We start from the raw sequence: 12,511 nt of genomic DNA on the forward strand, positions 1-12,511 counted from the left end.
AGGCGGTGGAGCTGATGGACAGGCTGCTGGTTTAGATGTGAGGGGCAATGGAAGGGGAAGAGTCCAGTGTTTTTGGACTGAGAAACTGGGTAAACAGAAGTGCTGATCGTTGGGAGGGGGCAGTCTGGGGTGGAGCAGGCTGAGAGGGCCAGAAATCAAGGGTCATGCAGCATTGAAATGCCTGTCAGATACCAAGTAGAGCTGTGCAGGAGCCAGCAGATAAATGCAAAGCTTCCCTGGACGCATGTGGTGCCTTTGTGCACATGAGAGAAGGACGTCCTTTCCTCCAGGCAAATGTAGCCTCCTACCGGGGCACGTGGCTTGGTGAGCAGAGCACAGATGGACCTCAGGCCCGTGAGTCTCCTTGGCCATGCGCCCTCATGCCCCAAACAAACTCTACAACTCTGCATGGTAGCCCTGAATGTCCAAGTCTGGAGCTCAGGGGAGTATCTTGGTGTGGGGAAGAGCCTTTTGTAGGATGCTTATTTAGATGCTATGTGGGTTAGTGGCTCCCCAGCCAAGGTAGGGAGGAAGGACCATGGATGTGCCCAGGTGGGCTGAGAGCCCTTCCTTTCCAGGCCCAGACTTTTCCTTTGCTTCCTGCAGATGAAAACCCCCTGCTCTCTACAGGGCTGAGTAGCTGTGAGCCCCTCAGTTTTGCCTTCTCTGAGTTCATCCTGAGGAGCAACACAGAAGTAGGTCATGAGGAGGTCTCATTCTCTCTCTGTTCACTTTCCATCCTTAATGCAGGTATGTTAACCTCTGTCACCATGCTGATGGTTGTAGTGCCCCCAGATGGGCTCCATAGACAGGGTATGCACCAAGCAGGGGGAAGGACATTCAGAGTGCCCCTTGGAACCCCACAGGAGGGGAGCAAGAGTAGTCAACCAGGCCACAGAAACTGCAATGGCTGAAGAAGCAAGCAGCCAAGTGTTTGACAGAGGGGTGATTGGGTCGGACTGCTTGGGTTCAAAGCCCAGAGCCAATTCTTATCATGTGGGTGACCTCAGGTACAATAAAGTATCTATCTCATAAGGCTGTGGTGAGAAATGAATGAGTTCTCTCACATAAAGCACGTAGCACAGTACTTCAAGTTGTAAGCACCCAGTGAGTATTAGCTTCTTTGGTGTCTATGAGGAAAACCCGTGGAGTGTGTATGTATGTGTGTCTTTATGTACATGTGTCTGAGGAAAGCCCTACCCACTGGAGTCCCCAGCCATCTGCTGGTTGCTGACGAAAGCAGGCAGCAGAGAAAGTGGCCTTGCCGAGCTGATTAAGCTTAGAGCTGCTTTCTGCCTTTTCAAATTGGGGTCCTCAAGGGATCACATCCCCAGAACATTGTGGAGGTCAAGCTTGAGTCATAGCAGCCAAACAGAGACTCTCCCCTTTGTAAACACTTCCAGGGAAGTTGATTTCACAACTCCTCAGGACCTGGTCCAGTGTTGCTTACCTCCCACCCTCTGTGTGCTTTCCTAGGGTTGTGCCTGAGTCCTGATCTCATGGTTGAACACTTTCTTATCTTCAGAGTAAGTAAACTCAGTGAGGGACCCTTTGTTGTACCACCCTACACTTTCTCTTCAGCCTCTGTGGGGTCCTGATCAGTGCCTTAGGCTCTCTTTCCAGAAAAAATATCTCCCAAATACATATGCTCAAAAGCCAAAATTTGCAAGATTCCCCACCTTTTAGGAAGTTATAATTTAGTGGTTAAACTGGTGGGCTCTGGAGTTGAATTTCCTGAGTCTCAGTGCTGCTTCTATAGCTTACAGACTGTGAGACCTTAAGTCACATAGCATCTGTAAACCTCAACTTTCTTATCTGTAAAATGGAAGCAACAATAGTGGCTCCTTCATGAGTTTTTGAGAGAATTAAATGTAGTGTAACCAACTCATCGTTGCTTGAAACTTTCCCATTTTCACAGTGGATGTGCTGCTTCCAGAGAAACCCCTCAGTGGTTGACAAGCTAGGACAATTGGGCACCCTAGTAAATGACATAATACCCAGAAAGCAATTAGCCCAGTGCAAGCAGTTCATCCAGGTTCCATTGCAGTCAGCTTATACTATTGGTCTATTCCCTAATTAATCAGTTTTTAAAAATATTTTTAAAAGTTTATTTATTTTGAGAGAAAGAGTGCAAGTGTGGTAAGGGCAGAGAAAGAGGGAGAGAGAGAAACCTAAGCCGGCTCCACACTATCAGCACAGAGCCCATTGAAGGGCTTGAACTCACAAACCATGAAATCATGACCTGAGCCAAAATCAAAAGCCCTAGCCTTAACCTACTGAGTCACCCAAGTGCCCAGTCTCTCTCTCTCTTTTTTTTTCCAGTTTATTTATTTATTTATTTTTGATAGTGAGAGAAGGAGAGAAAAAGCTCAAGTGGGGGTGGGGGAGGGTGGTTGGCAGAGAGGGAGAGGAATGGAGAGAATCCCAAATAGGCTCCACTCTGTGAGTGTGGAGCTGATGCCAGTCTCAAACCCATGAACCATGAGATTGTGACCTGAACTGAAGATGGGCATTTAACCGAGTAAGCCACCCATGCTCCCTGCCTAATTAATCAATCTGATAGCAATGTTGCCTGGTGGAGGGAGGTCTGGAATCCAGGACTCAGTTCAATTTTCTGTCCCCCTTCTGCTCTAATGGCTTCCTGGGCATCCCTCCCTATTCTCTGGGGCCTCAGTTTATTCACCCATCAAATAAAGGAGATGAACTTGTCGGTGGGGATTCTTCCCACTAAAGCCTATGAGATTTATTCAGGAAAGCCCTCCTGGTGCCTGGTAAGGCAGCCTTGAATATAGATGGCACCAGATATGCATTTGTCTGCTTGACATGTCATTGAGCAAAGCCCACGCACGTTCTTATAACACAGTCTGCCCCAGGAGACGTCTGAATTGGAAGTTTCATTTGCACCTTGATGGTGACGTTTTACCTACAGCTAGGGCTGATTTGGCTCACAGAAATCTTGACCTACGTGTTGGGGGGAAATGACAAGATAATTGATGTTCTTGTGCTTTCATGAGGTGAGCAGTCAGCCCCAGGAATGAGTGTGCCATCAAGAAATGAGATTTTCCCCCAGGAAAGCCTTTTCCTTGAAGGGATACAAAGGGCTGCATCTTCTTCTGGAGCAGGTGGAATCTAGGTTTCAACCCCTCTTTGTGGACCCACCCCAACATCCAGATTTCAAATCAAGCCAGTAGGAAATAACTGGGATCCCCCAAGACCTGGGGTTTGTGAGTTCTTAAGGGCGTAAGTTCTAGGTTATCAACCTCCGCTGCATACCCTAGTTTAGTACTGGACTCACAGAAAATATTCAATAATAGATATGCTTTACTTTGTCATTCCCAGCAATTCACTGCTTGGGGCCTCTGCATACATCCTGTTGAGTTGCCTGCAACAGGCTCAGTTGATAAGGAAGGCTGTTTTATTTTAGCTCTAATGAGGAGGGTAATGCCCAGGTTGGACAGAGCCTCCCAGACTTTGGGATATATACCCCTCTCAGATTATTTGATGATTGTCTAGTTGGGTCCTGGAGGATGAGGGACAGTTACTCATGAAAAAACTAATTGACTTAGGTAACTATCCTGGAAATGATTAATTTTGAGGCTAGAAATGAAACTAGTCTTAATACTGGATGACAGAGAGACTTCTTTTCTCTCTGGGGCTGCTTGAGAGGCCTCCAGATTCTGAGATATAGAGATGAGGATTAGTCATCCCGGTTTGCCTGGGACCATCCCCGTTTTAACACTGAAAGTCCTACATCCCAGGAAACTCCTCAGTCCCAGGCCACGTGGGACAGTTCGTCATCCTACATGGAGATGTCTGGGTGGTTCCAGCATGGGGACCAAGTGCCCACATTGAGGCAGGAAAGAGCAGGGAGCAGGCAGTAGAGGTCCCACCAGGCAGCACTGTTGGCTGGAAGGGCTTGGTGGCAGCAGTGACAGGTGATCACAGTGGAGCCCCTGGCAGTGGCCAAAGACAAGTCATTTCTGAGGCAAATTACTTTTAGAAAACCTGACATCTGGCAACAAGCCTTGTTAGGCCAGCTCTCTTGGCTTTAAAAAAAAGAAACCCGGGGTGCCTGGGTGGCTTAGTCGGTTGAGCGTCTGACTTTCGCTTAGGTCATGATCTCAAGGTTCGTGGGTTCGACCCCCACGTCAGGCTTTTTGCTGACTGTCAGCTCAGAGCCTAGACCCTGTTTCAGTCTGTGACTCCCTCTCTCTGACCCTCCCCTACTCACACTGTCTCTCTCTCTCTCTCTCTCCTAGAAATAAATAAAAACATTTAAAAAAATAATTAAACATTAAAAAAATTTAAAAAATAAAAAATAAAAAGAAGAAACCCTTCCTGAAGCCAGAGTAGGGCCTTAGGAGTGGCCAGGGAGGCCAGCAATGCTCAACTGAGTGGCCATCTCAGGATACCTGGCCACGGAGGCAGCCTCATAACTAAAAAGCTGACAGAAAAATTTCTAAGTCCCCAGGAAAATCTTAGATTTTCAGGGAGATTTGCTTGGATAGGGTGCTAAACCCAGCCAGGTGCTGGCAGGAGCTCATGCTCTGATGTGAGGCATGAGAGAGAAATTTCACCCAGCTTTGTTCTGGGCTGGCACAGTAGGATGAATAATGGCTTTCCCGAGAACCTGTGAAGGTTATCTTATATGGCAAAGGGGATTTTGAAAATGTGATAAAGTTAAGGATCTTGAGATGGGGAGATTATCCTTGGTTATCTGGTAGTCCCTAAAAGTAATCTTAAGTGTGTTTAGAAGAGGGAGGAAAGGTCGAAGAAGGATGCTAGAAAGCTGATGTGATGACAGAAGCAGAGATTGGAGTGATGTGCTTTGAAGTCAAGAAAGAGGCCACAAGGCAAGGAATACAGGTGGCCACTGGAAGTTGAGAAAGCAAGGATTCTTCCTTCAGAGCCTCCAAAAGAACCAGCCCTGCTGACACCTTGACCTGAACCCAGTGAAACTGATTCTGGACTTCTGACTTCCAAACCCATAAGAGAATACATTTGTCTTGACCCCTAAGTTTGTATTGATTTGTCATAGCAGCAATACAAAATTAATACTACTGGTAAGTTGGGAGTCACCGGATGGCCATGTCCTGATTCTCACATTTGTCTTTGCAGCACATCTCCTCACAGGGCTGAGAAAAGTGGGAGAGAACACAGAGATCCTTTTCAGTGTGACTGTCCTGAGGAATAGGCTGCCCAGAGTTTCAGACCCAGTACCTGGAACAGAACTTTAAACCTGGTAGTGCCCAAAAAACACTTGCAAAGTGAATGAATACCTTTCAGTCTGGTGATTGAATTGGAATAGCTCTTTAAGGAGAAGAAATGCCCTCCCGGCATGACTGACATGGACTCTCACTGAAGACCCAAGGACTTCAGGAAACCTCAGTGGAGGAGTCAGCTGGGGAATGGCCACCAGGCAGTTTCAACCAAAAATTCAAACATACTCAAAAATTTCTCAACCCAAACGCAGTACACAATATAAGCAGATGATTAAAAGTCCCCATTGCATTTCCCATTTACATAGTGCCATGTGACTTTTATTCATGTGTTCTTATTTTTTTAAGTTTATTTTTTTTAGTAATCTCTACACCCAACGTGGGGCTGAAACTCCTGATCCCAAGATCAAGAGTCACATACTCTTCTGCCTGAGCCAGCCAGGCACTCCTGTTTCTGGGAAAATGGGATCTGGCTTTAGGAAGCCACAAGAGCCCTTCTTGCCGCCCTGACACCTGACCTGGGGCATCTGCTAACTTGTGACATTGAATACACATCCACTCTGGAATTGGGCATAGAGACTAAAATCATTTTCAAAAACTTGGAGGAAAAGACTATTTTGCTGAAGAAAAAAAATTATTCATCTTACTAAGAAGAGTTTTCAAGGAACACTGTGTCCAAGGTACCAACTTCTTCATAAAGAAAATTGGGGAGGCACTCTTTCCTCTAAGCCTTAGCAACTAAGGTGGAAACATGAAGATTGGAATGATTTGTCACTAATCTGTGTTTATAAAAAGAGTATCTAGAACACCCAGTAGCTATGTGAGAACACCTAGGGGCTCATTCCAGTTATTGAGAGAGAAGTCTAAGGTGATGCAGAGGGGGCAGTGAGGGGGCTCTTTTGACCTCTGGTGATGGATGCCCATTGTTTTTGTCCTGGCTTTGTTGTGACCCATATCCACCAGGCTAGACACCCACATAGCATGGACTAGCTGTGCCTTGTCCACTTAATGAGCTCTATAGTGCCCATTCCTGGGCTTGGCATGAGTAGATGTTCCATAAATGCTTCCAGAATTTCATTGAATTATCCCTGCAGCTTGGGTAGTAGATACTTAAATGACAGGCCACATAGTTCTGTTGGCAAAAGCCCTTCCTTCTCCTGGCCATCTCAGAAGTGAGTTCTTCGGAGGAGGGCATGTGTCACTCTGGGTCCTGGGCCCCAACCAGCCAGCACCATTGATCCCAAAGCTGTCCCAGTCCATCGCTTCACCCAGAGCCCTAGAGCCACCTACAGCAAGCAAATGGAAAGGTGGCTTTCCTGTTTCTTCCTCTCTTTATCCCTTCGTTCCACTAGTACTGGTGGAACACCAGATGGGCCAGCCAGTGTTCTAGAGGCAGGCAAGGACCTTGCTTGGAAAATCTTTATCGACGTGCACAGAGAGACCGATTTTTGCTTCTCAGAGAGATAAGCTGAGAGGACTTTATTACAAGTTACCCACCATTGTGGGCCTTCTGGCATCCATTTCTTCCTCCCTTTGGTGACATATTCCACATTTTATTTGAATGTTCATCCTTCCCCCATGCAACCTCTAGACTTCCCACCCTCCTCCAGCTGCAAAGGCAGGTCTTGATAGAGTGAAACCAATCAGCACATCGCATCCACCTGGCCTCAGCGATTAGCCAATGGGTGGACACCAGACCCAATCTGGATCAACTGGACCAGAGGGACTTTTGGTGGATCCCTGGGAAGATGATTTCTTGATCGTGGGGAGGAAGACCCACAGACTCTTCTGTCAGGTCAGAGTGTGGACATGGGTTTGGAATAGCTTTGACTTCTTTATGGCCTTGAGTGTGGCTAGGCTAGGGATGAAGCCCATAGCCAGAGGTAGGCAGGCCTGAGAGAACCCAGAGCAGTGGAGTGAGTGCCCTGCCTGAACCTCAGCTGGCACCTTGGCCATCTCTGGACTCTGAGGTTATGTGAGCCAATCCACTCTCTTTATTGTTTGATTTAGTTTGGATTGGGTTGTCTGTGTTCTGCAGCTGAGAGCATACTAGCTGATCTCACTGAAGAGGAATTTCAAATCTGGTTTCAAGGTCAAGACTAAGGCAGTCTGAGTTTGGGAGAAGGAGGGAGAGGCACTGATTTGTGACCCATTCAAGGACCAACACTTGCCCCCAGCTCAGGAGAAGTGGGAAAGAGACCTTAACACGGACAGAAGAGCCTAGGCAGGTGGGTGAGGGGAGGGCTGGTGCCGGGGTCCCTCGCCCCCAGCCTTGGCTGGCAGCTCCTGCAATTTAACTCCACCTGACTAGTAAATGCAGAGTGCAGTCCACCGAAAGAAGTCAGAGCAGCTGCCACTTCAAAGCAGGAAAGATGTGTGTAGGTGGGTGGGGAGGAGGCGGATAATTATGCAGGGAAAATACTTTTCTTGATGTTCTGGAAATGTGCATGGAGCACAGGGAGCAGCAGGAGAGGCCACAGGAAAGGGAAAATGTATTAGTAGAGAATATGCATTGTACCTCTCCAAAGGGGCAGAGGATGGAGTGTGCAGCCTGTCACATGCTCAGCTGCCCACAGCACCCTTTTATGGGGAGCATCTGAGATTACACGAGACACTCCCAGTTATGGGACTTTATCCATGAGAGACTAAAGGATTTGTTAGGGATAACTGAGTCCACCTTTTGTGTGTGTGTTTATACAACACACTGGCTCTTCCTCATGACCAGTGGGGCTGGGTGCTGTTTGCATTTCACAGCTGGACATCTCATGCTCTGGAAAAGAAGAAGGGAACTCAGGCCTAGCAGGAGAGGTGGCTGCAATGTGCCAGGGAGAGTTAGGGCCTCAATGTGCCATCTCTTTGCCCCCTTGGGGATCTGCATACAGACTCCACATACCATGCATGCTTTGAGTGGCAGAGGGACACCACTGAATTTTTAGAAGCAGCTCTGAGTCTCTGAACGTTGGATGCCAACAATTATCCAGCTGTGAATAAGCTGAACATTTCTTAGGGCCATTTTTGTGTAATTATAAATATTTGAGGATATTAAGCTCCCAGGTTACATATTGAGGGTATTATTTGAGCAATGGCTGGCTGCTGAGCTGGAAATGCAAACACCCTTTCATTCTCCCCTTCTGGAGCACTTAGAATATTTTATGGGATTCAAAAGAAAAAAGTTTCAGTTGAGAAAAACAGCAACAACAACTGAAAACAAAGTCAGTTGCTAATAATTCTAAATAGCTCTAAATCAAAAGAGAGGAATGTGACCATTTTACTTAACTGTGGTGGGTTTGTGATGCATTTTCTCTATGGGTTAGGAAAGCAATTACCATCAAACAACCTACTTGTGCCTCCATTGTGATAAAATGTTCCCTCTAATGGGGCCGACATGCCAAGCAGAGGGCCTTTTAAAGCACTTAATGCTTCCGGAAGCATGTGTGGGGTGCCTTGGCATGCACTGAGAGCCCGTGACTGGCTCCCTCTAAGAGCCTATCACAGTGAGGGGGTTCTTAATAGGATATAGGTCCTTCGAAGCAGCAGCTGAGGCCTGGGGCATGAGCGAAGTCTCTGCTGCCCTGGCTCTGTCCAGGGCCCCACGTGAGGCCTTGGGGCCTGTCCAGCCTCCCTACCCTCATACCCTTGGTCACACTATCCTGTCCTGCCATCCGGAGAAGTCTTGTATCTCCTCACCTGCCCCCCACCCCAACCTACGTTCTTCCCACCCTGGAAAACAGGGGCCATCTCCCGAGGACACATGCACAACCTCTCCTTCCATCTTCTGCCTGGACCCTGACTCCTCCTGCCAAGCCTCCCCATAACCCCTGGGCATTGCCACTCATTCTCCAAACCCCCAGTACTCCCAGAGACCATGGCTTCTGTGCCCTTGAACAGCCCCCCCGCCCCTAACCTCTGAGGCTCCTCTGTTCCCCACTTTCTCAGCCCTCACTCTGGGCCCTGGCTCACCCTTTCTCGCCTCAAAGAACTACCTTCATCTTGGGTAACTTTAACAGGATGTGAATGGCCCACTGCACTGGCCAGGTCACAGACTTCTTGACACCCTCCACTTCCTTTCACAATCAAGCTGCCATGTCCAGACTTGACTATCTTAGTCATTAGGTGACACCTTGGCCACACTGAGCACCCTGTGTCTCCCTTACCCTCTACTCCTGCAGAGGCCTCTGCTCCCCAGCCCCAAGGATTTTGTGGCCTCATTTCAGGCTGGGACCCTGTGGCCGTCCATCTAACTCCCTCTAGGGCCCCTGAACCCCATCATCTCCATCCCTCAGCTCAGGAGCTGTCCAAGCAGGAAGCTGCTGCTTGGTGACCCTACTAACCAGACCCTGAGGGAATCCTGACCCTGCAGCCTCCCGAGACACTAGGGCAAGCATCCATCCCCGCTTGCTTCCCAAGGGCTCGGTGGGCGCAGGGGGTGGAGGAACAATCTAACATCGGTGAAATCCTCACACAAAGGTGGGACAAAAGTGGGATGGATCCAAGAGGCCGTACTCCTGAGACGACGCTCCAGCCGCCGTCGCCGGGCCCCTCTCCAGCTAACCATATTTGGATGGGGCGGCGAGAAGAGGGTTCAGGACAATGGGGACAAACCCTGGTGAACCCAGTTCACGGCTACGGCCGCAGTTCTCTGCGCAGAAAGTCAGGAGCTGCCTCGTCCCCGCAGCGCGGGCCCCGGGCGCCCCCTGGAGGCTGTGCGAGCTGCGGGCGTTCAGCCCAGACCCAGGAGGGTGCTCCCATGAACTTCCCGCCCATCAACTAGAAAAACAAGCGCCCGTAAAAGTGGACAAAGGACAGGAACAGAAACGTTTGAAATGAAACACAAATGCCCAATAAAACGTTAATCTGACGTTTAGACAGGCAGGATCTGGTGCAAGCCATTACATGCATCTATCCTTTAAATCTCTCAATAACACTACTAGGAAGAGAGAGTATTCCCATTCTATGAATGAATAAACTGAGGCACGAGACTTGCTCAAGCCCACACATAAAGTGACAAGGCTAGGAATCTGACCCAGAAGACTGACATCAGAGTCAGTCTTACTGACTGGCCTTACTCACTGCATTAGACTGATTCTCAGTATCTGAAAAATGTGCATTCTGGCTAAAAATCAAAATATAAATTAAAACAATTCACTCAATAAATTTATTCTACAGGTATTTACTGGATGCCTACTGTGAGCCAGGCCCTATTCTGTGTGCAGAGGAATGGATACCAAAACACACAAAACATTAAACTTACATTCCAACGGGGATAGACAGACAATAAATAAACATGAAACTATATTCTGTGGCAAGTGAGATAAGTGCTTGGGGGAAAAATAGCAGAGTAAGGGGGGAAAGGAGGGCTATTTAAATCAGATGGTCAGATCTTGCTCTTGGAGAAGGTGACACTTGAGCAGAGACCTAAAGAAAGTAAGGGAGAGAGCCTCATGGTTATCTGTGGGGAGACCATTCCAGGGAGAGCAAGGTCCCTGAGGCCAGTGCTGAAGGCACTGTCTGTATCATCCACAGGAGGTGGTGGGCCTCTGTCCAGCTACTGTGATCCATTGCCTGTGCCCAGGCCTGTGCTAGGCATTTGGGGAGGAAGACTTGCTTGCTCATCTTTGTCTCTGGTATTCTCTCAATTCTCTGCAACTGGCCCAATGTGACAATTGTCCCCCTGGGTCTCAGCAGAAGGTGGGATGTATCTGAGGAAGTGAAAGGGAAAGTCCCTACTAATATTTGGGTGGGGATAACTGACCCAGATTCCCAGTCTCTGGGCTGGGACACAGCGACATTTAGCCCTGTTGTGGTGAGAGAGGTTTCATTACTGGGGGAACCATCAAGCTCTTACCCTGGACTCTGAGAAGGCAGACTGCACAGAGGCCTGGGGGGATCTGCATGAGTGCATCTGCAGCTTCCAGTGGGCCCAGCGGGATCCAGATGCTCTCACTTCTCTGTTCCCTTCTCAGGTCTCTGTGGTCTTTCTTCCTCATGACATCTTGGGGGCACCTGGGATTTTGAGTGAAATGTCCCCTTAGTGAGCTTCCTGTCTGTTGGCCCAGGGTAGGAGGGCCAGGCCATGACTGTAGTCTGCATGGTCTCCTTTCCTCTAGAGACAGAAGCCCAAGAGTAAGGTCAGAAGGAGAGCAGGTAGCCTCAGAGGAGGCGAACCCAATTCTTTCCCAGTGCCTGCCACCTCCTCCTTGCTGTGGCCAAAAGGCCAGGATTTTCCCACTGGTTTGGTCTCATTTCATCCCTTTGAGATTAGATGAATCACTCTCCAAAAACTGCTTATGTTTTAGATGGTGAACTGCCCTGTGGTTCAGTGTTGAAAAACTTTTTTTTTTAAATATTTTTATTTATTTCTAGGAGAGAGAGAGAGAGAGAGAGACAGCGTGAGCAGGGGAGGGTCAGAGAGAGAGGGAGTCACAGACTCAGAAACAAGCTCCAGGCTCTGAGCTGGCAGTCAGCACAGAGCCCGACGCGGGGCTCGAACCCACAAACCGCGAGATCAGGACCTAAGCGAAAGTCGGACGCTTAACCGACTAAGCCACCCAGGCGCCCCCAGTGTTGAAAAACTTCTGTTGATTCTTGTGTCCACCTGGCTTCTTTTGAGTCCTGCTTGGATGACTTTAAGAAGGGGTGAGCTTGTTTTCAAGATGAGCACAAACTGGGGCAGAACTGGAAGAGAAGGGGCTTAGCGTAAGGGCTGCCCCTGGAGGGCCGGCCCATCTCTCCATCTCTCTCCCAGGGTCACAGTCTCTCTTTGAGCTGGCTCTCTTCCCTTCTCGACCAACAGCACCTTTGTCCCCCATTCCCTTGGAGTTTCCTTTCCTTGGCTCCTAGCTTCTGTTTAGTGAGCTTCTGCTTTCTCATATCTGACCACGCCACTGATCTGAACGTCTCCTGACCTCTCTCTTTTCTCCTTTCAGCATCTGTTTCTGAAACTAGCCACCTCATCCCTGGAGTTCTTCATTTGTGTCCCCAAGCCAGCTCATCTACTTTATGCCAGGGCACGTCATATGTCTCTGGGTAGTCCCGTCCGGGTTCAACCACTGGGGCCAAAAAGGAGGACACTGAGATAGCCAGCATGAGGCTGTCCCTTCCGCCAGAGGCCAGGGTGATGCAGACAACACTATTAGACTGTCTGCTACAGTCCCGGATTCATTTTTTAAAATTGTTTACTCATGGTTGTGTTTCAGTTTTTGACCTTTGTTATTGTCCAGAGGTCTTTTAAGGGTCCTTAAAAATTCTTCAGGCGCCCAGCCTGATTTATTGCAGTGGCTCCTACCCAGAGG

The 12,511-nt window shown here is 48.6% G+C and overlaps 1 long non-coding RNA gene across 1 annotated transcript; it reads left to right on the top strand.

Moving 5' to 3' along the window:
* The first annotated feature begins 1,495 nt into the window (after positions 1 to 1,495).
* Positions 1,496 to 5,522, top strand: LOC120223451. Its single transcript, XR_005526298.1, has 2 exons — positions 1,496 to 1,526; positions 5,119 to 5,522. It is a non-coding gene; the product is annotated as an uncharacterized LOC120223451 (long non-coding RNA).
* The last annotated feature ends 6,989 nt before the right edge of the window (positions 5,523 to 12,511 follow it).

The sequence above is a fragment of the Hyaena hyaena genome, unplaced genomic scaffold, assembly GCF_003009895.1.
Source record: "Hyaena hyaena isolate Hyena2069 unplaced genomic scaffold, ASM300989v1 scaffold_18, whole genome shotgun sequence".
NCBI classification, from domain to species: Eukaryota; Metazoa; Chordata; class Mammalia; order Carnivora; family Hyaenidae; genus Hyaena; species Hyaena hyaena.